This window comes from Anser brachyrhynchus (assembly GCF_964034855.1).
Source record: "Anser brachyrhynchus genome assembly, chromosome: 1".
NCBI classification, from domain to species: domain Eukaryota; kingdom Metazoa; phylum Chordata; class Aves; order Anseriformes; family Anatidae; genus Anser; species Anser brachyrhynchus.
In genome coordinates, this window is record NC_137694.1 from 81,696,329 (window position 1) to 81,720,442 (window position 24,114).

The 24,114-nt window shown below is 39.2% G+C and overlaps 1 protein-coding gene and 1 long non-coding RNA gene across 35 annotated transcripts in view; one reads left to right on the top strand and one right to left on the bottom strand.

Annotated features, from left to right (window-relative positions):
• The window catches only part of NRIP1 (nuclear receptor interacting protein 1), a 109,650-nt gene that overhangs the window by 14,355 nt on the left and 71,181 nt on the right, over positions 1-24,114 (top strand). For 8 of the 34 annotated variants that reach the window (XM_080607410.1, XM_080607404.1, XM_080607412.1 and 5 more), the window contains exon 1: positions 18,839-18,996. The exons of 2 other annotated variants lie outside the window; for them this stretch is intronic. The gene's annotated coding sequence lies outside the window, so the exon portion shown is untranslated. 24 more of the 34 variants (XM_080607411.1, XM_080607414.1, XM_080607416.1 and 21 more) reach the window with 13 other exon arrangements.
• Positions 15,679-18,285, bottom strand: LOC308201046. The gene is made up of 2 exons (XR_013956011.1): positions 18,038-18,285; positions 15,679-16,780 (listed from the first exon to the last, which is right to left on the bottom strand). It is a non-coding gene; the product is annotated as an uncharacterized lncRNA (long non-coding RNA).

Sequence of the window (24,114 nt, forward strand, 5' to 3'; positions counted from 1 at the left end):
TTCATTCCTTTTAACAGATTCTGAAGGTGCATGTTAGTAATTAATTTAATAGTGGTATGCAGATGTAATGCTCCTGAAACTTGCTGCATCAGCAGTAACAGTAATAGTAGCCTTCTATTAATCTATCCAACAGGTATAATATAGAGAAAAGAGTTTCCATCTCTTTCAACACCTCGTCAGTTCAGAAGGGTAGAAAGCTAGCTCACTTGCTTTATATTTCCTGGAAAAAATGCCTGCAGTTGCACGTATCTTGATGCAACAAGATAGTGGTGCTTGTTTTACTATCCATTTGGATTTTCTTGTAGATATGCTTAAGGTATATGAATATTATTATTATTTTTTTAAATCCCAAGAGGTTTTTAAGCTTTTCCACCTCACTGTCAGGTCCTCAGTACCTCCTCTCCAAATCATAATGGTCAAAGAAGAGCTCATTTAACCCAGAGTCTGTTTTAAGACTAATCACAGTTGTGATGCAGAGAGAAGGATTTTTATGCGGGCTCAGCCTCTGCACGAGTACATCCACTACAGCCAGCCGTCAAGTTTGTGAGAACCGAGTGGGAACACTCAACTAACTTACTATGCCCGTTGGCTAATGCAGACTATTTATCCACCAGCATTGGACTGGTAGATGGCTGGCTTATTTGCAGCATGATTAAAGCAAATATATACTGCACGCACCATTTACACTGATACATGGCTGCCTTATCTTCACATTATCCTCTGTATTGCTAATCTGGGATAAGACCTTCTTCCGCAGCAGTTAATCAGGTTCTCAGCAGTTTGGGCCCTTTTTAAGGGGTTAGCTGGAGCACATCTGCTGGTCACTCAGAAGCAGGTCTATGAGGCAGAACCTGAGCACATCCCATCATGCAACATACACTTTTGAAAACACCTCTGCATTGTGCCCTGTGATTGTACTAGTTCTTGTAGGTTTCTTATTTTAGCTCATGATTCTAGTGTCGATGCTTATTCCTATCTCTGGCTGCTGACCCTTGGTTTGACTTTCTGGATCCTGATTTTTGGCTATGAATGTTCGGCTCCTTTCCCAGTTCTGGACATGGGCCCTAACCTTTGGGCTGAATAGCCCGTGCTCTAGTCTGTAATCCTAGAAGGCCACCAGGTCATCTGTAGTAGACTGTACTCTATTCAATAACAAATGAAATCTAAAATAGTAGATACATTACCTTTTTTAGGGGAGCATGTGGTGTGGCTTTGTTTGTTGTTGTTTTTTCACAACTACGGCCATTTACTTGTAAACTGGTCTTACATTAGTATTTTGTTAGACTGATAAATGGAACTTTTCCTTTCTCTTAGTTATCAAGTTGTGCTTAGTGGCTGTTCTTTCTCTGGGGAGATTATAATCATATCTCAGCCAGTAGAGTGAGTGAACAGAACTGTCAGTAAGTATGGACATTTCCGATTGGTGGCTACAGGTCTGATAAGCTGCAAGGTACCAAAGAAAAGGCAATAGTGTCAGCATATTATGAACTTCCATTTCGTTTGATATATGAAATATTATAAACATTATTGATATACTGTACACTTAGTCTGCTTTTTCTTCTGGAATTTCACAATGTTACTTCATCACATGGCATAAGAGTATAAACACACTCAAATGCAGAAAGTTCGTTATAGACTTGTGACCGAAAATCCATGAAAAAAAATGAGATAGAAAGTTGATAAGGTATGAGGGAAAAAATTGAGACAAAAGAGGAAGAGCTGAAGCCTGTAATGTATGTCAATGTTCAGGTGGGAGAAGGGTCAAGTTCCTTTGACAAGTGAGTTAATGGATCACAAATGCAAAGCTGAGTTCTAAAATGAACTTATGGTTACTACTTAACCAGCTAGAACGTAACTTCGAATAGGCAGTAATGTGGATCTGAGTGAAAATACAACTGCTTTTCTATATCCTATATATGTTACGTATGTTATTTATATGCAAAACTATGTAGTATAGATGAATATATACAAATGCTCAACAGCAGATAATTACAAGATTTGTATGGATCATCAGGGATAAAAAACTCTGTGTTGATGCAAAGTTTTTGCTTCGTGATGTTTTGACACAGGTATCTAAAATCAAGGTAATGTATGATCCATACGTGCTGCTTCTGTTTCAAAATATGTGGCAGTTATCAATCTAGAAAAAATATTTTTTAGCCTGTTTTAGCCTAAAAGCAGATTACAGCCCAGTGTTCATCACTGTCTCAGAGAAATGTGGTACTTCCTTAATTTTAGGGCTTCAGTCCAGAACTATTGATATGGAGACATTTGGATCAAATTTTTATTATATAGACATGCTTGCTAAATGCACCTCTTTCTGCCCTTTGACAGGAAAAACTGTACTTTACTAGGGTAAGTTTCATGGATGTGTATATATTTTTTTTCTGAAGCAGGCTGGTTTAAATAAGGGATAGGGGGATGTTTGTAGAATTCAGTTAATGGTGACTCACTGAGATTCTCCTTTGGTTAGTGTAAATGAAGAGCCTGTTGGGGGGGGGGGGGGGAACAAACAAACAAGTTTAGTGGATTGCTTCAGTGTGTTTCTTCCAAATCTGTCATTTACATTAATATGATTTTATATGTTTTTGTTAAACTATCAGTTCAGGGAAAGAAATGTGGTGAAATAAAACAAGTGACTTCTTCAATCTGTTGTTGAGTTAAAATTTGTCACCATAAAAGCTAGAGAACAGTAGGGCATAGTTTTTTATTTAAACTGAGAATTTTTACTTGGTGTAAAGCTTCTTAATGGAACTGCCTGTGAACTGATGTGACATTCATCATGTGTAATGACATCACTTGGGTCTTTTTTTTTTTTCTTCTTCCTCAAATGAATTAAAAATGGAAAGTACTTCCAGTACTTCTTGGTAAGTATCAAGAAGTCGGGTCCCTTGGTACAGCAGAGGTCCTTCCTTCATTAGAGGCAGGTAGTTTCCCTTACTCATACCAGGTACCATTTAAAATCCCACCACCTACTTAAAAGGCAAGATGTTAATGAGAATGTTACTGGAATGTCAACTCTCAGTTTGATAGCATGTGATTCATCTGTTTTAAATTTGCAGAGAATGAAGCTTCCATTACCTTACATCAGAGAAGATTTTTACAGGCAAGAAGATCTAATTCTTGCCTAGTTTCCCTTGATAGCCAATTGCCTTTCTTAAATCTTCACCATTTACTTCTAGGTTAGTTCCCTTGTTTCACTTTAAATAATTTCTCTGATTCCTTGATACTCACACACTGCAGTTAGTTATATATAGACATTTCTCATACTACCCCCATCCACTTAGCTGGTGAGTAGCCAAGTGATACATATTTAGCATTTTTAATTTTACCTCATAAATCAATCATTTTAGCTGCAAAATCAGTTATATTTTTTTCTTTAAAGTATCATTCAACACAAAGGGTCCATTATGCTTGCCTATGAATAATATTAATTGTGTGGTTTAAATTATAAACAATGTTTTATAATTAACTTCATAAAATTGCTCACTTTGAAAATTGTGTAACTGTGATTTCTATAATAGTAGCTACAAGATGACAGCATTAATCTGTTGCTCTGAATTGTTGCCAGTAAAGCAAAGGCCTCTTAACTGTGTAATTATGATAGAGAGAAAGTGTATTCTTTGTGCAGATTTATTGCTTTAAGTACTTTTTCAGGGGCTTTCACCTTGTTTTCCATTACCATGCACTAACGGTATAAGCAAAGGTTACTTCAGGGAATGGCTTTAATAATATAAAGAGATAACACTTTGTTTGTTTATTTATTTATTTCAAAGTAGATTTTATTTTTTTTCCAATGTGCTACATTTTCTATCAGGTTGTTTAAAAAAAAATCCTGATTTTGCTCTTTTGCTCTTGGCAAATAGTGTTTATTTTCTCTTGGGATGGAAATAGAGCTGGTATGAACAGCAGGATTTATAGGAAAAGAGAAGTCAAATCAGATCCAAAAGGAAAAATGTGAATACATTAATAATTAGTTGTTTCATGTTAGGAGGTTGAACTGATGTCCAGATCCCATAGCTAGACAGCCTGCCAGTGTCTCTAACAAAGCAAGAAACATTGCAGTATTGCAGTGTGTTTAGGTAAGGCAGGGAAAGAGTTGAAAAAGATACTACTTTACTTTCAAATCTAGGAAGCTGAGGTGCAAAGAGACTAAGCAATTTGTCCAGTATTACAGAGATCTGCAGGAGTAGAAGGAGTTTAAGCTTCTGCCCCCCAGTTGAAGCCGACCTACAAGACTATGTATTCTATAATCTGTTTTTATGCTCTTATCTATTTAATCTCCCTCTCATACAAATTTTTCTAAGAATGTCTCCACAGAGAACTCCAGTGTAAGAAACGTTTCTGCAGATGAACCCTGAGGTTTTATAGTAACACTGTATAATCAGTACATGGGAGGTACTCGGAGTTAAAATGGTGCAAATTGCCATTAGAAGTGAATCATTTCAGTATAGGGAATTCAGGTTAGCTATCTGCTTATTGCCGCCTTTTCATCCTCCACTGTCAACAGCAGTGGCTCTTTCAGCATTACATAACATTATATATGTTGAGCCAGATTGGCTGCTTCTGCTGGGGGAGCGACAAACACAGCCCCCCCGTGCTGGGAGTAGGAGGAAAACCCTAAGGAGTCCCGCCTGGGATTTTCCAATTTTGTTTTCTGGGCATGGGAAACTTTGGCCTGGACTTTATGCTTACATGTGTGTATGTGCCAGCTCCTTCCTTAGCATGTCTCTCCTCTCCTTTCCATTTTTCCCTTTATTCCTTTCTGAATGGAAGGGATTGGTTTCGGCTGGCAGGAGAGGATGCACACAAGAACACCGTGTGCTGCAGACATCCCTAATGCTTGCTGTGTAAAAACAAATTTTGGGGACATTATGCCATGGGTTACAGCTACAGTATGTAAGTACACTAAAATTAAAGCTCAGGCATGGAATTGATTGATTTGATCTTGTGTGACTCAAAGTAAAAGGCAGCCACTCAGTCAGTGAGTGCAGAGTACCAGTTATTTCGTGAGTTATTCATCTAAACTGAAGATTCCACCACTGCTTAATTGCACTGTATGTGAAGCTCAAAAATGGCTGCAGCTCCAAATTTATAAAATAGCATTATACAAAATATAGGCCTATTAACTTTACAGTCTAATTTCTGATTAGGTTTTACAGCACCTCTGATGAACTGCGTAGATTTTACCCATTAAAAATGATGACAATTCAGTTTTGTCATTTTAAGTGGAATTAAACCCAGTATTGCCAAGTACGATAATATCCTATAAAAAAAAAAAAAAAAGAAAAAAAAGGAACCAACACACCCACACCCACACACAAAAGGGGGGGGGGGGGGGAAGGGGATGACAAAAAATTAAAACGTCTCCAAGGACCATGTCATTTCTGTAAAGGAAAGTTTTACTCTCCAAGATAGTGGGACTGTTACCTGTTACTGCAGCCAAGAAAATGTGTGTCTGGAATCTGCTATAAACTTGAATTCTCCGTTCAACCTGGGCAAGTTAATCAGTGTTTTCTAGCACAGCTATGTAATGTGTCTATTGACAATCAAAAAGCCTACTAGAGCTGATGAAGGAAGAGGTTCAAGTAAACATTTCTATCAGAAATTATTTACATTAAATAATTAAATCTTTACAATGTCTATGCTTTGTTTTAGAGAAAAATATTTTTATTATTATTTTTTGGGGGGGCGAACCTGCAAACATTGAAACAGCCTGTTCTTGACATTTTTAGATGCAAACTTAAACACATCAAAATCTGAAAATGGAAATACTGTAATATGAAAGAAAGAATATGGATTTTTTTTAACTGTGAATTTTATTTTTTGGGGGAAGGGGCTGACTTTAAACCAAAGTCTGGAAACAGACATAAAGTGACGTTCTTGCTTGTGACATGGCTTTACATTGGCATTTGTAGATGCAAGGTATATTTTTTAGTTCCTATTTGCTATGATAATACTGTTGAAATCTCTTGAAAAGAATGGCATGTTTCCCACTGACTTTATTAGTGACAGGATTGGGCCTTGATGCAATACCTCATGTCATAGCAGCAAAACTTGTTGCCAATAGGCTGTCTCAAGGGAGGAGATTTCCAGTAACTGCTCCCTGAGAACTATTCTAAAAATGCAACTTTTTCTGTCCAGCCACCGGGATAATGATATACTCCATCCCTAAAGAGAGGGGCACTGACTGAACTGCATTGATGGCACCAGAGGTCCCTGCTGGCTTGTTCACTAAACAGAACTGGCAACTGACTCTGAAGATAAAAGTTCTTGACGTTTTTCCAAGCTGGTGGAATGGAGCTGAGTGACACTGAAATAAATAAAGGAGGGAATAGTATGATCTTGAATGACAGAGAAGCTTTCATGAAAGGCTTTCATGGGGGAGATGTCGGATGTACAGTACAAGGCTTGAGTCTAGGGGATTTATTGACACTTGGATAAAAATGCGCACATTTACTACCATTAGTATGAAATGTAGAGGAAAATAAAGGGAAAAAATCTGAATGACTTCTTTATTCCCAGTTAAATCATTTTTTGTTTGTTTTTTTTTTTTTGTTCTGTTTTGTTTTGTTTTAAATCCCTTTAATTGACTCTCTATAAATTGCCAATCTCTTCGGAAATCTGTTAGAAGAACGTTCTCTCTCCTGACAGTGAAATACACTTCATGCAAAACATTTGTCATTTGTCTGTTATTATAATTTATGATCTTATCCTTCATTCTCTCACTTCTTTAAGCAAATAGTAATCGTACCTTTAACCCAGAGACTTCAAAGGTAAAAACATTGTGACATTGTGAAGGGGTCTGCATTCTTTTCCTTCTTGTCTCTGATCTCAGCCAAAGCCTTTGAACAACAATGCTGCTCGAAGTTTGGGGCAAGTTCTTAAGGACTGGGTTATTAGAAAAAAAAAAAATCATTGAATTTCTATGTTCATATTCAATGCAGATGAGAACAAATATTAATATTCAATAATAGTTTAATTTAATGACAACAATTAAAACAAGTTGCTGTTTAATCTTTTTGCTCAGTACAATGAAGCTCACTCATTCCATTGTATTGCTGTGAAAAATCCTTGACTTCTGTCACTCTGAAATTGCTTGAAAATTTTTCTAACCTAGGAACTATAAAGCAATTAGAAATTTAAAATAAATTCCCAAAACAAAGAATGTTGCCATTTTAATTACATTATAACACTGTAATATGAGGTTAACACTTACAAAAATGAATCCTGTACCCTCAGTCTATTACCTCTAAGCGATTCTCATTTTCACATTAATTTTTGTAGGCTCTCATCTAAATTAAATACTTTTCAGCTCTGTCAGTTTATCTCTATACATATTCTCATTACAGCAGTCACTAGAGCCAAAGTATTTTAATCTTCAGTATAATCCCTGTAGGACCATATTCTTAGCTACAACTTTTAGGGGTTCTACAGCTGGTCTTTTGCCTTTAAGAAGTAGCACTCCTTTGTACAGCAAATCTCACCCTTTTAAAGACATTCAATAAACAATTAAGTTTTGCAGTCTGATCCTAATAATGTAAAGGAGAAACGCTCTTCATTTTCAGTGGCGAGATAGTCATAAATCCTTCCTTTCCCCATTACTCACCTCATAATTTCTGTGTTCTCAGGAAATGTTCTAATCACTGTTTTGGTAGGTCTAATTTCTGGTCTTTTATTAAAAGCCAATTCCTGAGGACAAAACCCTTCAAATTTTCATTAAAAAAAAAAAAAAAGGTCAGAAAATATTGGTTGTAAAACTAAATCACCAGAAATATTAGGGTTTAAACTAGATCTCTCTTCAAATCAGAGCAAATGTGCATAAACCTGAGTGACTACAAGAATCAGTAATCAACTCTACAGCAGAAATGCATGCCATCAGGGAGGCCAGTAGGGTAGACTGGCAACTCTGCTATGCCAACATTTCTTACTTAAATTAAGGTACGTTTTCTTGTGAAGAATTTTCACTGACTTCAGTAGCACCATCCAAGAAGTAAGAACCTTGTTTGAGTAAGGTTACCTGAGAAAACAAGCTGCTAGCACTACTGTTGTTTGTTTGCTGGGGTGGTTACATTGGTAGGTAGTTTTGGTTTTATCTTGTTTTTGATTTATTAGTGAATAGTAGAGAATGCTTAGTCCAGATTCCTACAAATAATTCAAAAAAAATAATAATAATTTAAATGGCTTGTTAGTCCTTGGTAGCTGACAGCCAAGACACGTTCACAAGCCATAACTCATCAGAACACAAGAAAAACCTGATGCAGCTTGTGGCATATTCAGGCCCTCACCAGACACAGCTAAACTGTGTCTCTTGGCGCTGGTAGTCTGGCCACCCTGAGAGAAGGCCCTGTTGTGTCACACATGGGATTCCTTCAGAAGAAAATCAGAGCCTGCTAAGAAATAGTGAATACACCCAGGTTTCATTTCAATATGTAGGATATAGCCAGAGTGCACAAACATCTGGATCCAGGGGCAGAAAAGGGTTTCTGAATCTGCGAGTTTAGATTCAACAAGTCTTTCTGAAAATTATACAGAAGGTAGAGACTTATGATGTTCTCTTGTCAGAGGATATGAGCAGAAGGCCATCACCCAGCATGTTAAAGCTTTAAGAACACAAGTAGAGGCTATGTCAGCTTACAGCTCATTTCTTCTGGAGTCAGTGACAAAGCTTCCATTAACTCAATTTGGTAGGATCAGACCCCTGATGAGTATCTACTAATAAGTCAAAGTTTGTGGAAAAACTTGGTAGGGCAACAGAAAAAACAAACAAACTAACAAACAAACAAACAAAACCACAGCTTAAATAGATTTTGTGGTGTATAGTAGCCACTGTGAGAGAGCAGCAGGTATGAAGTGTGCATTAGTCTGTAACAATACACTGCCCTGGAAGCAGAATTTGCTATGCAAAATGAAATTTGATAATCGGTCTCATCATTGGATCGACAAGCTGGGCATTAAAATAATCCTAGTCTAGGGAACATAAAAACATAAATGAGTAATAAGTAAAGCACATTTATTTCAACTAATAATAGGAAGCCTTAATCTTTTGTCTGCAATAATGAAAGAAGAGCTCACAATCAAAAAACACATAAGGTTTTAAACCAATGAACCTGGGTTGAATTTTAAAGATGGGTTAGAAGTTCAAGTGGGTTTGGGTGGATGGCATGAGCCAGTCATGAACAGCTCTGTTCTGTTTGATTTTAAGTGAAGAAAATTGATGCTTGTAGAAGCTTTTGTAGTCACCAGCTTGTCAATATGGTAATAGTGTAGTTTGAAATTGCTGGTTTGGTTGACAAATAGGTCTGTGTCTTATCGGCATAGAAATGAAAACCAGCATCAAGCCAATGAATAATCCTGTGTACAGGCAGCTTTGGAATGCTGAATATGAACAGGGCCAAAATGGAGCCCGACAGAGCATAAGAAAATGCTCTAGGAGAAGGACACAAATTACCCTTGAAAATATAATGCAGGTAACTGTTGGATAAATATGATTTAAGCCAATTTAGAACTGTGCCAAGCAGGAAGATAGAGTCCCTCAGGCATTCAAGAACATTAAGATCTAGCAAAATGAGAATAGCTGTAGAATGAGAACCTGTCTTTTGGAGAAGGTTACGTCTCATTGCTGTGTTGCTGAAAATTTTAAATAGTAAAAAAACACCTAAAATATATAAATTTTATTCTGTATTCACTGAAGCCAATGGTAAATCTTTTACTTACATTGGTGATGCTGGATTATGGGGATGTAAAATGAGACAGTAATTCACTAAGGATTTTATGCTTTTTGTTGTACATTCATGTAGCTTTTTTTTTTTTCCAATATAGCAAACAGACTTTGTATGTGATGTTGCATCTCTTGCTTTTTTTTTTTTGATTCCAGCAACTACTGTTTACCATTACTACTTTTCACTAAACCCCTGAAGAGACAGCAAAAAAGTCAATTAATTAAAATAATTCAGTGAAACATTCTGTAAATTTGATTTTTCCAATTTTTAAAAATTTGAGAAAAGATTTGTATAGGTTATTTTTTTAGCTTCTGGTTTACAGGTTTTCCTTCTATCAGAAGCATTCTAGCAGAACTGGAAAATGTTGCTGAAAATGTTCATTCATATTTCAACTCACAAGCAAGAGACACGGGAAAGAAGGAAGGGAAACCTTTACCAGAACCTTTAACAGAACAGCTGTACAGTAGAAGCAAAGGCTGAGTATCTTCGTCTTTTTCATGGTATGGAATAGACAAAATCCACACTTCAGTTTAAATTAAAAAAAAAAAAAAAAGATTTTTCTGGGGGGGATAGAAGGTGAGAACTGAGAAAAAGCTGGAGAGTCATGGCAAACAACTACATGTCTTCATGTCATGATTTACACTGTGTTTTTTATTCATAAATCCAGGTACTGGATATTACTGTAATCACAGTAGTCTCTGAAACTGGGAAAGAGAATTTCAGTAGAGAATATTGAGGGTCATAGCACAGCAATCTGTTTCTGCCTTTTCCTTTTTTCTATAGAAAGGAAATAAATAAAATCTATTTACCGTCAAAGGAATAACTCTAAAAATCACATGGAACTATTTGTTAAAATGACAAAAAAAAAAAAGAAAAAAAAAGAATTCATATAAATTATTGCATCATATACTAAAATCATTTACTTGCTTGTTTACTGGCTTTCTTATAGCACTCATATGAGCAACATCAATCAGACAGCAAGAGTAGCAAATTACAAATAACTAGCATATAAAGCGACTTTGGAGAACTGAAGAAATGTTTATGTATTTAATTAATTTTTCGTATATCAACCAAACGACTTTATTAGGAAGAACTTCTTTACTGAAAGGGTTGTTAGGCATTGGAATTGGCTGGCCAGGGAAGTGGTTCAGGCACCATCCCTGAAGGTCTTTAAAAGACGTTTAGATTTAGAGCTTAGTGATATGGTTTAGTGGAGGACCTGTTAGTGTTAGGTCAGAGGTTGGGCTAGGTGATCTTGGAGGTCTCTTCCAACCTAGATGATTCTGTGATTCTGTATATGCTAAATATTTGTCAAGTGTTTGCATTTTCAAGAGTTGAAATCTGCCCTTGACAAACCACACACACACATTTATCTTTGCACATATATTTTTCAACTAACATTTTTATATGTTTCTGCTAGGTAAATAGTGCTACTGACCAGTAAAAGTTACGAGGAATATAGAAGGCAACATATTTTAGAGGATACTTGTAAGGAGTCGTGTGAGTCCTTACCCTTCTATTAAGAAAGTTGGCAATAGTGCTGAAGAACTGATGTAACAAGGGTTTAGATGTCATATACGTTAAAGAAGGGATTTTAGAGAGGGGAGTAATTTTAAATAGTGTTTGTCAGAAAAATGTGGATCCATTTATATATTGTATGTGATGGAAGTATTCTGCTTACACAAAATAATAATAAAAATGATTCACGGCATCAAGTTAGATAAAATTCAACTTGAAAACATTTTTTTTTCTTGCTGCTCAATGATCTGATTCCTCAGGGATGCATCTGGTAGGCTGGAGAGGAAACAAGGAACAGGAATTCCTAGGTGTACAGACTCCTCCTTCCTTTGTAATAGGGCTTCCATGTTGAGGCTTTTTGTAGTATTTTATCAAGAACAGTATAAAAATCCTGGCTTTCCACCTGGGAAATTGCACAGTGGGCAATAATTATAATGTTGTAGGACTTTGAATGTTGCTTCTCAGTCCAAATAAACATGAAACAACCCTTTCAAATTTTTCACAAAATGTAACTTTTTTGTATTTTTTTTTCCACACAAGCTTATCCATTTAAAAAGTTATGTTGGCCATTGTAATGCAGCAGAATGGATGTTGTTCAAATGAAGAATGTAACACAGAGATTTTCTGTGCTGAGTCATCAAAATTTGTAATGAATTCTCTTCTCCACAGAAGACGTTTTCATGTATGCTTTTATTTTTAATTACACCATTATCCAAGAAAAATAAAAGATGCAATCATATCAAAATCAAAATTATTCATATAGCATTGGTTTGTACTATCTGCTTTTTATATATGGAAGTATGCCATGTTCTTACTCCCTCGTTTTCAAAGCAAGAGTAATCTTGAGTTCTTTAAAATATATATAAAAAGTAGCAAGAGAAATTTCCCACCTCTATGAAAGGGTTGTAACTTATGTGAACATATCTGTTGCTATCTGTTTTATGGTGAGTTGAATCACTCTTTAAAATCTGCCAGCTTTACATCACATGTGAAATATCGGTATGATGATCAACAGTATCAAAACTGGATTTTTTATGTATCTAACATTTAGTGAAGCTAATGTCTCCTAATAAAACCTAGATATTTGTATGTTAATAACACTCTGCAAAGATATATAGTTGGATGAGTTATAAAACCACAACTAATTTGATTCTGATAAACTAATCCCATAAAACACATAAAATAAATGTAAGAAACTTATGTATAAGCACAAGACCCAGTGATTTGAGCTCCTTAAATTTTTGGATGCACAATTTAAATAGATTTTCCCATTAGGCATCAGAAGGTAAACAGAACCAGTAATCACTTGTGACTAAATCTGTGACATTAGGTAGGTAATCAGCAATTTTCTTGAGAATGTTTAATCCTTAAGAACTGGGACCATATTTTCCAAACAGTCACTTTTTAGACACCTAATAACAGAGAGTCATGGAGAGTCATGGCAAACAACTACATGTCTTCATGTCATGATTTACACTGTGTTTTTTATTCATAAATCCAGGTATTGGATATTACTGTAATCACAGTAGTCTCTGAAACTGGGAAAGAGAATTTCAGTAGAGAAATTTTTTTCTTCAGAATTTCTTAACTTTTTAACCTTTTGGAAGGCTTTTACGAATGACGTTACGAAATGGTGGGTTGTAGTCCATTTGCTTTTGCTTTCCATTATGTTTTTGTGATTTCTGAAACTGGTTGAGTGTAGGTTTTTCCAAAACAATATTTTTTCTTTTCATTATGACACAAGCATATGATAAAGACCTTCTGTAGTCTTGAATTCCAGTAATCCTCTGAGTTCTCTTTCCTTCACTTCTCCCTCCCGCTCTCACATGAAAAAAAAGAAAGAAAGAAAAAACAACTAGCAACTTAGAACAAAAAACATTACAGACAAATGGAAAAGATAAGATGCTACTTTGGCACTTAAAGCACTGCTACTGTATTATTTCATCAATAAAAGTCCATTTTTCTGAGGTATGAAGGATGTAACTGAGCTGGCTAAATTAAAGTCCCCCATGTTATTTCAGAACTGTGATAATGTCCAGCATGTCCATACAGGGCTGGGAGCGGGGGGAGGCAGGCACTTTGGCGAGGCAGCTGGAGGCCAGGCTGTGTGTAAGGTGTGTAAGATGGCACCAGAGGCCAACAGTCCTTCTCCTGTTTTCCAGAGTAAAAGTGAAAGCAGTCACCATACCACTAGAACAGAGGAAAAGCATCTTCTCCTCTGTTGTAACTGAAATCAGATAAAATAAATCTGGGCTTGCTAGTTTTCCTTTTATTTGTTATTAGATAAAACAGTATTGTTTTTCTTCTAAAAGGAGAAAAAGAAATATAAATTAAGACTCTGTTACTCAAGTAAATGTTTCAAGTTAGTGGCTTCCATGGCTTCAGTGTATTAAATAACTTGCATCTTATATTGTTATTTTTCCATGAAACCTCCTCTTGTTCATAAGCTAATATATGGGCAGGTAAATATATTGATAAAAATACACGAGATACACAGTTTAACTTATCACAGCAGTTTCATCTACTTGAGTCGGAGCACTTAAGATCATTCGTATTGAAGAATATAAGAATTTTAAGATGTAATTAAAATGTTCATCTGTTTAAAAAAAAAAAAGGCAGTACCTGTATTATTTTTAAGGGCAACACACAGGATACTTTAGCTTCTCTTTTTTAGCTGCTTCCTAATGGTCATTTCTAGAACTCTGTTCCCTTGCAGTATGGTACTGACTGCCTGTTCTCCGTATGTATAATTTGTACGTACTGTTCATTTTATCTTAGAACATACTGTTTCAACAACATGGTTTGTGTCATCATGAGAACCACGACAAAGGGCTATCCAGATTTAATGATAGCCGGCCAGAAAAATGGTGCTGGTGAAACAATATTGTACTGACAGTAGCTTCTAAATACTGAGTCTCAGAGAAGGAAAGATACTTCAGTTATTATTCAATTCTTTATTGCTGACATTAGGAACGTGTTTGTCAAAGAAAAGAGGAGAGAGAAGCAGGAATATGAAGTCTGAAAGAACCTGCATGGTCAGAATGGTTTCAGCTACACACATATCTTTCTCAAATGTTATCTTTGCAAAGTCATTGACCCACAAGTCATAATATTTTCACACTGACTGTTACACCTGCTCTCCTGGTACTTCCTTGTGTGATTTTGGAAGTGGTAACTCTAGGCAAGGCTACCCATTTTCTGGACATGCCTTCATGCTATCAGTAATGAGTGACTCATCAAAGGAACATTCTCAAAAGTGTGTTTTTCATTGTGCGAGTGGGATGAAATTGCAGAAAATTCACAAGTACAGGATGTGTTCTTCTGGCTAAAAACACAAGTCTTTTATTCTGGTAAAATGCTAACAATTACTGTAAAGTAGTCACATCAACTTAGCGTATACCACTTCGATTCTTCCATGAAAAGTGTTACAGGGTCTGAAAGTAGTGTTTATTTCCTGCCAGAAAATATAAGACCCAAAGTGTTAGTTCCTGTGTACTGTCAAAAAAGGCACACACACATACACGAGAAATGCATATGGGAAAGTAAGCCTAACTCTAGTTCATGCCTCCGAACAGATACAGTACACTAGAGGCATGGCCGAAACTAACCAGATGCTGAAAGCATATGACTACTTCATGACAGCTTATATGTTACAGCTGTCTTTAAATGTTTTGTAATTGGAAAGACTCTAGCATCTGGTCCTGTGCTTATTACTCTGAGATCAAATTGTCATGATCTGAAGTCTACTTTTAAAAAACACAGAAAGAAAAAAAAAGAACTTGAGGTGCTAAGGGTAACTAAGGTGCTAAGGTAACTAAGTGAAATGACCTGCTTCAAAGTACTTGTAAAAACATAACTAAACTGTGTAATTAAAAAAAAAAAAAAAGCGAACAGAAAACAACTGAACAACTCCAGGAGGAAATTATATGAATTATGTAAGCACACTAATATATTTACCATTTTAAATGTAGATAAAGTAACTTTTTAACACAAGCATACACACTTTTGATGTCTTTCATTTTTATGAAGAGTACATTACTTTTTCTTTTACGTGTAACTAAACTCCACCTCACCTGACAGCATACTTGCTGCTGTCATGAACAAAATGGGATATGTGCTATATACTATGCCCTATAGAAGCCATCACTCTGTACGTTTTTCCTCTGATACAGTTCCCACAGTACGGTTCCCACTCATTTCAGTTTCTCCTAGACAGTACCACTGAAGAAAGGGAGACTTTTCCTACTTCTGATTCATGCCTGAACACTGTTCAGACAGAGGAGGAAGTTACAACTAACACTTATTTAGGCAAACCTCCTTTGAAGTCAATTATTGAATAGTGATGATTTTGTGTGCCTTTTTTATTATTATTTTGTGTGCCTACATAAACTCTGGAATATTAGGTGATCTAATCCTCTGTGAAGGTACCTTCCAAATAGTGGCTAATCTGACATATTACATGAATTGAACTAGGCTGAGTCAAGGATGGAATTTCATTATTGGTCTATGTAAGGCTGACATAGTATTTTAGAGTAAGACTTTGGCTGTAAATGAATTTCAGTAAAGCTAGCTAGCTTTTCAACCATGTCCCAAGCCTTTCATATGATGATTGCATGTCATAAAGCAAGGCCTTAATTATTTTGATTGAAAAAGGTAGTTTCAGAGCCGTTAGTTTTTTGAGAGGCTGAGAAAAGAAAACCAAAATAAAAGCAGCTGTAGTTCACCCAAGCTCTTCAAAACACTTTATGCAATTTAAAGATGATATAATTAGTATTAACATATTTGGAAATCATGTAATGGCATTTTTATTTTCTTTTTGAAAATAATATATTTCTTGTTACTGTATGGCACAGACGTATGTTTTATTTTTAGCAAGATAAGATAAAGACAATGTTTCATTACTGGAACTGTAGCTTTGTTCATCATTTTAAATGCATTATTGTAGCCACCACAGCAACCAGAGGAAAAGTTGGGGTAAGTCAAGATTTTTATTTAACCATTTTTAAAACAGTCACAAAGATTAATTTTTTGAACTGCAAGAATGTAATAATTACAATTGCATTTAGATTTTGCCAGAATTTCTCATAGATCAAAATCATGGCTTTCTGTTTTGAGATTGATGGTTAGCAATTTTAAAGTGTGTGTGAGTGCACATGTATATTATTATATATATTTATGAATATAAAAATAATTGGTTCACTGTTATTACCAAATGTGAATTTATGACTAACAAAACATGGTGAGAGATCTACATGCTTGCAATTCTAGGATTGATTTCTAACATAACCCCTATAAATATAAAATTCTTCCAAGACCAATCCAAAACCAATATGTTTTCCTGTCATAATTGGCCTTCAATTTACAGATGATCTTATAATGAAGAATTCCCCTTGAAGAACTGAAAGAATGTCTCCTTCTGCGATGTCTATAGTGAAGTGAAGTTACAGGCACCACCCCCAGGTAGTAGATAGGTAGGTGCATTGGTAGACGCGCATCTTTTATGCTTGGAGAGTGAGCGTGCATTTAAGTTTGGTTGAAGACTGCAGAGAAAAAGCCAACAAATACACATCAGCACTTTGATACTTCTTGAGAGACTGATTTCATTGTGTGCTGCAGTACGTTCTTCACTTGTACAGAGCATTTATTTCCTAACTTGTTTTGATTCTCATACTTTAGGTAACTGTAATGGGCAAAATTCAGTGTGATATGAATATTAAGGGTTGGAAATAATCTGCTAAATCGATATATAGCATTGTTTGATACAATCTCATCTCATTTTACCATACAGAACTTGTTTCCTCAGCCAACTATATTTTATCTAACAAAACGCATTTTAACAAGTATTTCACACGAGCATTTTTTCCGTTGCTTGTTCAGGATTCCTCGTTTTGTAGGTCTCTCATCTATGCAATAAGTTCCCTAAGGTTAAGAATGAAAGAGGTCTCTACTACAGACATTCTTGATTGAAATAGCAGCTAAATTGCTGCAGTAATGAGAAAATTTCCTTTCCCCTAGACAATTCAGCTGCTTAACAATGAAACATTTTTGAGATAAAGATTTTTTGAGAAATAAAAAAATTAAAGATCATTTCTTTATGAGAATTAGTTAATGACACTACTATGCAAATGAAGAGCAAAAATCAGTGTTTTACTGGAAGCACGATCAGCTTGTGTTGTGAGACATTCCCTCAAAGAGACTGTCATGTATATATAATGTGACACGCAGTAGCTTTAGAAAATGCTGCTGCTTTTCTGGAAAAAAAGTGGTTAAAATCACATGATGATTAAGTTAACCTAAATCTTTCATTGGCTTACAAAAAATAGGTCAAGTAGTGCATTACTCGCTCTGCTCTAAGCCTGTACACAATCCGTGCATTCCAAAGCAAAAGAGGTTTTGCTTCACATTCCTACATCTACTTTCAGTCATGGTATCTGTAAGCTAAAGCACTTGGCTTTTCACAAGCGTGACTCCCTTTTGCTTTCTTTAAAGTGGAAATTAATATGTTCTTTAACGGTATTTTTTTTTTTCCTGAAAAGATGTTTGAATGTACCACTTGTAATTATTTTACATGACTTTTAGAACTAAAATACTGGCATATGTTGACACAGATATTATCGCACAGTTCATAACTGATTCATAAACAAATTTGCTTCTCCTTTTCCAGTCTTTAACATCTAAGAGAAGCGAAGTATGATGTGTCTCCTAAAGCCTATGTCAAACAACACGCGAAGCATCGAGACTCGTATTAAACACGGGCACTGCAGAGGCACATGGATGATGTGACTAGGGTCACGCACTTTTTTTGCAGTCTAGTCTCAGCAGACAAGTCGGCTGCGTGTCTCGGGGCTCTCCCACTCCTCGGCGGGCACGGAGCCTGACGGCAAAGCAGCCCCCAGTGCAGCCCCCTCAGCAAAGGCTGCCTCCAGGCCGCCGTGGATGCCACCCACCAAGATGAAGGCCGCCTCTTCTCGGAGGTTCTGTCCCAGGCCGCCCGTTCCTTGTTTACTGGCACGGGGCCACCAGCCCCGGCTCCCCAGATCCGCATTTTTTTTGGGGTGCGGGCAGCTGCTGCCTCCCCCGCGGCACATCCCGGCCCCCAGCCGAGCCCCCCCGGCCGCGGCAGGCGAGGCCGCGCTCGGGGCGCCGCAGGCCGCGAGGGCTGGGCCGCGGGGGGAGGCCCCGGGGGAGGCCGGTGTAGGCTCGGGGAGGGGGGCAGACCGGGCCCGCTCCGCCTCCGGCTCGCCCGGGAGCCGCCGCCGCGGGTGCCGGGCGGGCCGCGGGAGGCTCCGGGAGGCTTGTTGGGAAGGAGAAGAAAGAAGAAAACAAAAAAGTTTCCAGCTGGTGCTTTTGGGAGGAAAGGCGGAAAATGCCAGCGCCGAGCCGGCAAGAAGCGGTAACCACGAGAAGCCCCTTCCCCGTTATGCCGTTCTTCGCAAGCACGTTGGCGGCCGGGGGCTGCGAGCCTCGGCGGGCCGGTCCGGTCTGGGCCGGGGTGCTGCCTCCCCTGCCTCCATCCCTGCCGGCCTCCCTCCGTGCCGGCCCGCGGGCGGGGTGAGAGAAGGGTTAAGAAACTTGGCTGAAGAGATGAATGGCGCGAGAGGGGGGAGGAGGAGGAGGAGCCGGGCTGCGCCGCGCGAGGTGGAAGGCGGGGAGGATCGCTGTTGCGGGTTAGGCTTTGAAAGTCAGCCTCGCAGGCATTGCAGCAGAGCCCCGAACCGCGCAGGGGAGCGGCGCCTCGCCGGGCTCGGCTCGCCGCGTACGTGCGGGTGGACGGGGAGGAGCGGGGTGGCTCGGCTTGGCTCGGCCCGGCCCGGCCCGGTGGGTGCCCGGGTCGGGGTCCCTGCGGAGCCAGGCTCGGCGATGGGGAAGGCCGGGCGCCGCGGCCGTGCGGCGGAGGCAGGGGGGAGGCCAGCGGGCAGCGCTCGGGAGGAGCCGCCGCGGGGCGGGCGGTGCTGCGTGTGCAAGTGTGTGGAGGGGAGCGGTGTCCGTGTGTCTGTCTGTCTGTCTGCCTGCCTGTCCGTGTGTTTGTCCGTGCCGGCGCTGCCGGGCGGCGGCGGGGAGCGAACAATACCGGGGTGAGCCCCGCGAGGGGTGGCCGCGGCGGGGACGGCTTCTTGGGGGGGAGCCCCCCTTACGGGGCGAGCTGGAAGTTTTGGGGGGCCGTGTGTGTTTGTGTGAGCGAGGGGAGGCCGCGGCTTTTACAGCCCGAGCGCTGGCTGGAGGGAGACCTCCAGGGTCGAGGCCAGGGTCGGCGAGGCTCCGCCCGGGGCAGCGCCGAGGCCGTATTCTGCCTCCTTCCCTTCCCTCTCGGTCCTGCCTCCCCGCCCAGCCCCACCTGCGGGCGCCCCCCGCCCCCTTTCCCCCGGCCGCCGGTCGGGGCGGCCGCGGGTGCCCATGAAGATGCCGCCTCATCGCCTCCGCCGCGCCGGCCCCGCGGGAACGTCGCTGTTTCCCTTCTAGACTAAAGGTTACTTTGCAGGCGTGTTTTCCTGTCCCCGAAGCCCTTTAAAGGTGATTTCTTCACACCCCCCCCCCCCCCCCCCCCCCCCGCCGTATCCCTGCGGAAGGTGGTGGAGGCGGCTGGTGCTGTGCGAGTGCCGCTCGGTAATTAACTGGGAGCAAAGGGAAGCCCGAGGAGACGCAGGGCAAAATGAGGGTAAAAAGAGAGCGTGGGCAAAATGAGGGGCAGCACCGTGCCTCTGCTGCATCGGTTTTGTTCCTTTCTTATATCTTGTTGTGGATTCCGATCCACAATGTTTTAATTTAAAGGAGAATCGAGCTGAAATGTTTGATGCATGTTGAAGGTGTTGAAAAAACGGGGGAATTTCTGGCTTTGGCAGTGTGCTGGTGTTAGGAGAGCTGAAGTAGAAGTTGTCCCCTTCTGCATCATCTTTCTGGAGTCTGGAGACCGTACCGCTCTGCGTTTCGTGTAGGAGGACCTGCCTGCGGTGCCTGAGAGCTCCTTGGCTGATCAGAATTTAACTGAGTCATGGCACAATAAATGTTCAGAGATGTTACAAGGCTTTACTTAACAAAGCGTGCAGATATAGCCTACAAAGATCCGTAGGGAGGAAAGATGGGGTATCCCTGAGTGAGTGCTGGAAACCTTTAATAGTCCAACCTGAAGCGCTGCTCGTGGGCCTGGCTGAACACACTATAAAGTGACACATTAAGAAGCCGTATGACACATGCTTTCTGAGCTGGGAGTATTTTGTGGTTTAAATCTGATCTAGTGGCATCTGAGTAATTGTTGTATGGGCAACCGGAGCGGACGTCTCGGAGAGCAAAAGTTCTCATTCAGAGCTGTGCTTGGGCAGATCTGTGACTTCTGCTGTCTGGGGCATTTGTCTTCCCAAACTTGTGGTTGAGAAGGGCTCTCTTGTTATTTTATCAGCGTTTGTATGGCCAGGGATAGACTACAAGGCAAGACAGTTTTTTTGTGAGTTAAATGCATGTGTTCTGTGTGTGTGTATATATCAATGTATATATTATGTATATATATTAATACATGTATGTGTGTATATACATGTACACATACACAGGTATAAGTTTTGTTGAGCAGGAAGGAAGAAGTAACAAGTAGTGACTGCATGTTTTAGGCTGGGGTGAAAACTGACCTGTTGTTTGACTGGCCTGCAGTTCTGAGTTATCTGATGAGGGAGATCTGTCAGTGGCTTTAAGATTTTTCTGTATCATGCATGCACACAATATAAGATGCTTTCAAATGCCGAACCACGCAGGATGGATGTTTTTTAAGTAACCAAATTGGACTGTTGTGTTTTTTTTTTTTTCTCTCCCCTAGTGGTCTTAGGGTAAAAAAAAATATAAAAATAAACAGATGAGAATGTGCCCTTCCTCTTTTCTCTCCGTAATTATTTCTTCTTCTAATGCGATAGATAATGCTAAACAAAACTGGAGAGTAAAAATAACAAAAACTTATTATAATCATAGAAACTATGTTGATAAAGAAGTGAACAGATGTTTTTATATCATAAGCTTAAAAAACAGGTGCTTTAAATGTAGGCTGTGTCACCTGCAGCATTTGATAGTCAGCTGTGTTTAGGATGACTCCTGTTATGTAAAAGACATCGAAGATGCATATATTTCTTAAACTGATTCAGTAAAGGTTACAGGACTCAAACACAGATTAACTTAATAGTGATCATATGTGCTGGTAGGTTTTATTTAATGTGGGATTGGTTTAAAATAAATGACCAAGGCTTGCTTTAAAGCTTTATTTTGACTTTTCAGAGAGAACTTTTTTTTTCCTCCTGTATTTGAACATTGGCATAAGGTTTCTGTAATGCTACCTGTAGTATTGTTAGCACTGAGAGCACTGTTAATTTTACCGGTGACAGTGCAGCACATTACTATATTAAAAGATAAACTCTGTTTTGCATTGTGCCAAGCACATGTATAAACTTGCCCAAGGCAAAGCTGGGGAGTTGCATTTCCCACAGTCAGCTGTCTTGCTCAACGGTAGTGGTAGTGCTTGACGCCTCGCTGCAAGAGAAGACTTGAAGACTAATATTTTGTTAATTTTAGAATAGCTCTTACGAACCAGCCTGAACCTCAGAACCAAAACGGCTTGCGTTTTTATTCCTGCATGTGAATGTACGGGGATTCCAGAAGGGAGACAGGGAAGAGTGTGGGGTTTGCAGCTGAGCACCCGGCGTGGGGGCACCGGCCCCAAGAGTGGTGGGGTGGCAGCTGCCCGGCACCCCTGGGGCTCCGTGATGTGTGAGGTGTGTGGCTGGGTTACAGGTGGTGGATGGGATGAACAGGATGCACATCCCGTGGATGGGAAAAAGGGGTAAATGCTCTTTTGGGACAAGAAGAGTGAATTTTGAAGTATAAATCATTACTGCTCAGCAGGGGCTTAATGACAGGCGAGTAAAAAGATAATGCAGGTAGGGAGTGAAGTCTGAACAGGAGGAAAATGTGCAAAAGAATATGCACAAATGGATAAAAATATTAAAAATATGAACTTGACAGTCTGTCTAAATAGCCATAAACCAAAGAAAGAAGAGTAACAGTAATAGCATTTGTGGTTTGCTCTCTCTTCCTGCGAACAGGCCAACATGATACAGTCAGTGACTAGCTGTATTGGTCTGCCCACAGCACATATAAGTAATGTATTTAACAAGTGTGTGTGACATCTTTTGGATATGATGGTGTTCAGATTTTGATAATTGCATTTGAAAATACTGAATTAGAAAATAATACGCTAAGATTTGCAAACGATATTTTAAGTGGACATCAGTGATCACATAAACTCTTGAATTTGATAATGGGAAGATTTGCCTCCAGAAAAATGGGAAGAATTCTTTTGCTAAAGATGAATGCATATGTTTTAGTGTTTCTGGATTATTTATTTCAAGTACACTGAGAAATGTGACCAGACCTATATAGCACTTGGAATAATTAATGTGGTAATTTGTTTGGCTGTCTGTTGCATGTCACTTGACTTAAATGGTTAAAGAAGAACAGAAGCTAATATTCCTGTAAACATCTGTGTGGTGTGGAAGGGGAAGAAGCAGTTGCGAGCCATCAGGAGAGTTTGTCCCAAAATAGGATGCAGTCTCTTGCTGAAATCGTTCCTGGAACTCATTACTCCTGTTTAATAATTACCTGTCTGGAGAGAAGTTCTGCTTTCACACATTTCACTTCTAAATATCGCTGTCTCTGGCAGAGAACATTTTTGCTTATAGACAAAATCAGGTTAAAAGCAGAAACTGCATGTCTTCCGTTAGCTGTGTGTTTCTAAGAGGTTTAGTGTAGAAAAGTTGAGTGTTGGGAGAATAACTCGGGTGGCACGTTCTTCCTCCTCTCAAGAAGGAAAGCTGCGAGAAGGTGATCATAACAGACCAGGCAGATGCTGGGTGTAAAGTGTTTGAGTTTTGACTGCACCTTGTATTTAAAAACAAAGAAGAGATCATTTAAGTGACCTCAGAAAGCACTTGATGAATGTCAGTGCTGAACAGTGCAAGACATGTCTGTCAGAAAAAAACAGTATTTTAGTTCCGTGTGGCATTAGGCTGATGCTGTTGCTCTGATGCTGATTCTTTTTACAGTGATCTGTAAGTAATCCACAGCTGCTGGCTTTTTACCTCTTTTACCTGCCCAACCCTCATTGTGAAAATGGTGTTGGAAGGGAAAGGGAAAACACTTGTTTAGTGATGAAGTGAGCTCAGCCTTCTACAGAGGTGAAAATAAATGATCAGTCCCGTCCCAGGAGATTGTTCTGGTTGCATTTTTAATGGCATCACACTTTCAGTAACTTATAATAGGGAAGAGAGAAACAGTCAACCACTAAGGTGCGCAAACCCAAGTATCCAGCTGTTAAGCTTTTGCAAATAAAATACCATTCTAGCAAAGAATTTTTCAAATGTCATTGAAGAAATGTGGATTTATTTTTCCCCAGAAATAGCAAATTCTTTTGTTCTTTTCTCTGAATTCTTATAAACATTTTGTAGTCACAAGGAACAATACAAAAATTGCTCAATGCTGACCTAAAGGAAATCTTGTGTATGCACTGAACCTTGATGGCAATACAGTGGTGTTCTTTCTTGTTTGGTTGGTTTCTCCCTTAGATAGAAATCTGTCTTCTCATGGAAGTAGGAATACTTAAATAAAACCACCTGTCAGTGGTGGAAAACATTTTGTCTACATCTATAGTATAGCACAGAACCACTGAAATGAATTATTTTTCTCAAATACATATAATTTTCTCCGATCGCCTTAATTTATTATATAAATTTAAAAGCACAGCTTCCTTCTGCTCCATGGATGTTCTGCTCTTGTCCCTCTTTTCTTTGGTCACGAGAGGCTCCATCATCCAGCTGACCTCCTCTTTCAGTCAAATGGGGCTGGA